Below are 4180 nucleotides of genomic sequence, written 5' to 3'. Positions count from 1 at the left end.
AAATTTAAAATATTTCCACAAAGAAAATACCAGGCTCAGAATGTGAGTAGACAAATGTTACCATTCATGAAGTAGATAATTCTGTTATACAAACTCTTCTAGATAATAATGGGGAAAGGAAGCACTTCTCAGTTTATTCCATGATGTCATAACTCTAATGGCAAAATTAGATAAGGACCAGAAGGGAAAACACAAAAAAACTGCATGGATGCAAAATTCCTAACCCCAATATCAGTAGACTATATCCATTTGTGGATAAAAAGGTGAAGTGCCGCACTAAGTTAGGTTTATTCCCAGAAATCAAGGAAGGTTTAATTTTAAACCTATTGGTTTCCATACAAGATGGTGAAATAGCATGAGTTTCCTTCTCCCCATAATAACTCTGGTGAACCTCCCAAATGAGGTGGGATTATTGATATGATGAATCAACATAAATACTATGAGAATGCCTGAGAAAGCAGATTTGAACTGCTGCAAGTGGGCCCATGGCAAAATATTTTGGGGTGTGTGTGTGTGTGTGTGTGTTGTGTCTTTTTGTTTTGTTTTTTACAAAACTCAGGTCTGGAGCAGCCAGACACTGCAATGAGAAGATGGCATTGGAGAAGTTTATGGCTTATACATTTCTTCCTCCCACACATGGGTTTGGGATGATCTCTGTCTGCCACATTTACCCACACATTATCAGCAAAAGCCCAAGCTAGATGATGTCAGCTGTGTCTAACAGCAGAGCATTTAAGCCAATTACGAGGAGAAGTTGATGGAAAGGAGTGCAGACTGATCAGATATCCCCCTTGACCACTTCCAAACCCTCAGCTAAGGAGAGAGACGTCCAGCTCCAGCTTAGAAACATGTAGAGAGCTTGGAAGTCATCACTCACATCCTCACAACAAGCAAAAAGGTAAACAAACTGAAAACCAGTGATTCCTCTTAGATCCATCAGATAGTTGAGGTCACAGGACACATTGCCACCCTGAAAACTGGAGAAGTAGGTGGATACAGAGAATCACAGGCAAGATCAGCTTACCAAGAGCAGAAGCTTCTGGAGCCAGTAACTGGTAGGAACACTTACACGGTGATTGACACATTGTGGGAGGCAGATCATGGACTGGCTTGAGAGTAAGACTGGGGCCACAGTTTTATGGGGGTTTACCTCCAGGAACTCCACCAGGTTCTCACAGTGAAATCAAAGAAAAATCCCTTTGTGCTTCTGGCAGGGGTAGGAGAAAAGTAACCATTTTGAAATATGCCTGGGGAAAGTTACCATTTTGAAATATGCCCAGAGTGTTCTCTGAAACAAAGGCTTGCCCTCAAGAGCAATATTTTACTAGAAACTTTTCCGACCTGGGAGAAAGGCAATTAGACAACTCCACCCTCTCACCTAGGAATGGAAAAAAAGCTAAGAAATGCCTCTGAAGATCACAGTCCAGGGACTGACACCCATGAAAAACCTGAGATTTAATCGTAAGATGATAGATTATTATATACCTCCTCTCCTCAACACTGTACTATTATATCAATAGGACTCCAGAAGAATGACAGTGGATTGCAACTAAGAGAGGTGCAGGACTCCCTTTAAGAAGGAATTCTTCTTAAACATACTCTACTTAAGAAGGAATTCTTCTTAACATACTCTACTTAAGAAACAATTCTTCTTAAACATACTCCACTTAAGAAGGAATTCTTAGGGATCCCAAAGACAACAGGGAAGCAATAAATCAAACAAAACAAAACACACACACACACACACACACACACACACACACGGAAACAAGAGGGAACTGACGCCTATGGCACCTGTAGCTACAGCAGACATTAAGCACAGCCTAGCTCCTAGAGATTCACATGAAAGCTCACAGTAAAAGTCTGATTACCTCAGTTCCTATTACCAGATACAGCATGCTCAGCTTTCAACAAAAAATTACACAACATGCTAAAAGGCAAGAAAAAATACAGTCTGAAGAGATAAAGCAAGCCTCTGAATCAGACTCAGAGATGACACAGATTTTGGAGTTATTAGATGGAGAAGTTAAAATAACAATAATATATTAAGGGCTGTAATTGAATACATAGACAACATGCAAGAATTGATGGGTAATATAAAAAGAGAAATGGAAACTCTAAAAAAGAAAAGAAAATCCTGGAAATGAAAAACGCTACCAAAGAAGAATGCCTTTGGTGGGCTCATCAGTAGACTAGACAGAGCCAAAGAAAGAATCCGTGAGCCTGAAGATAGGTCTGTAGGAACTGGAATGCAAAGGTGAAAAAGAATGGGAAAAAAGGAACAGCACCTTCTCATGCACTCTTCCGTCTGCCTGCAACAAGCCCTGTTTCTCAACTGCCCTAAGGTCTCTGCCTAATGCTACTTACTCACAAAAGCACACTCTGAGCTCATGCCATGCTCTGGGGTAGATACATCTCTATTGAATGCTCTCATCATAGTCTGTAGTTTTCCTTAATAGCATTTATCAAAACTGTAATTTAAGGATTATTTCTGTGTATGTACACTACCACCCATCATTGAGAAACTGTTACTAGACTAGCCTATCCAGGAGAAAGAAACCCTACATCTAGAAAAAGTATTTTTTTTTTTTTCCAGCTAATGGACAATGTGCAATACAGAACTCTAGTCCCCAAGTGAAGGGAAACAAAAGTGAGCCCTCAATACTCCTGACTTTCTCTCTGGAGGCACTTTCAGACCAGTGACATTAGTCATTTGAAGAGTTGAGGACACAGCAAGCGATGTCAATAGTCAAATAACATGGCAAATGATTTTAAGTTGTTTTCCTTGGCTCTTGATGAGTCAATGATGTTAGTGATACTGCTCAGTTCTTGTTGATTTGATGTGTTAATATTATTTGAAATTACTTAGTAATTGGCCTCTATAAATAGATTGTGTGGAACCAACCACAAGCAATAATATTTTCAAAGAAAATACTAATTTGGTAAACCCGAAGTGAAATCTGCAAAAATGTGTTCCAACTCCTGGTAGTAAAAATACGTAAATAACTTTTTTTTTTTTTGAGACACAGTCTTGTCGCCCAGGCCGGAGTGCAGTGGCATGATCTCGGCTCACTGCAACATCCGCCTCCTGGGTTTCAGGGATTCTCATGCCTCAGCCACCCGAGTAGCTGGGATTACAGGCACATGCCACCATGCCCAACTAATTTTTGTATTTTTAGTAGAGACGGGGTTTTGCCATGTTGGCCAGGCTGGTCTTGAACTCCTGACCTCAAGTGATCCACCCGCCTTGGCCTCCCAAAGTGCTGGGATTACAGGCATTAGCCACTGTGCCTGGCCTAAAGAACTTTTTCCAAGGCTTGGTTAGACAAGTTTACAAAGCTTGCAAAAGTTTAAGGTATTTAAAACCTGCAGTTATTCATCAGCAGGTAGTATGCAGGAAATAGGTAAGTCTGTCTTATTGAACAAATAATGTCAAAAGTGAACTTCATTTGCTCTTACGGACTTAACTATTGTTAGCTCTGTGACTTTTTTTTTTTTTTCCAGAAATAGAAGTCAAATATCCTGACTAGCTCTGCCACACAGCAGTTCAATGACTTAGCAGTAATAAAGTTTGCGATTTTTTAGGCTCAGGGCTGAGGGTGAAATTTTTCTGAATGAGAAGAACTTTGTTCAAACACTATTATTAAACATGGGATGCCTTTAGAAACTAGCTTTTGCTGCACACTTGATGTTTCTTAATGAATTCAACCTTAAATTTCAAGGCAAATCAGAGCTTATATGCAAAGCTTACTCTGCTGCAAAGTCACTTCAATGACAACTAATATTTGAATCAGAAGTAATGTGAAAATGCTTTATATATTTGACATGCTGTCCAAGTTTAAAATAAGAAGTGATATCTCCATTCTCACAAATATTTTCCACACATATGGATTCTGAGCACAAACTCCAATTCCAGCAGCATTTTTTAGATCATAATGCAAATGCAAAAGAAATATACATATTTCAAAATTCACTTAACAGTACAACTGAGGAGGATCCACCCAACTCTTCTGATTAATCTGCAATGCAACAGTGTGCTGAAAGGCAAACATCCAAAGAATCTAACGAAATTCTATAAATGACTTCCAAGCACTGGATATGCCCAATTGAAATAATATGCTTATGGACAGATATCAGCATCTGACAATGCTATCAGTGTGAAAGAACATTTACAAAGATG

The sequence above is a fragment of the Rhinopithecus bieti genome, unplaced genomic scaffold (assembly GCF_001698545.2).
Source record: "Rhinopithecus bieti isolate Rb0 unplaced genomic scaffold, ASM169854v2 scaffold_1557, whole genome shotgun sequence".
In the NCBI taxonomy this organism is placed as follows: Eukaryota; Metazoa; Chordata; class Mammalia; order Primates; family Cercopithecidae; genus Rhinopithecus; species Rhinopithecus bieti.
Note: the sequence above shows the minus strand (reverse complement) of the source record.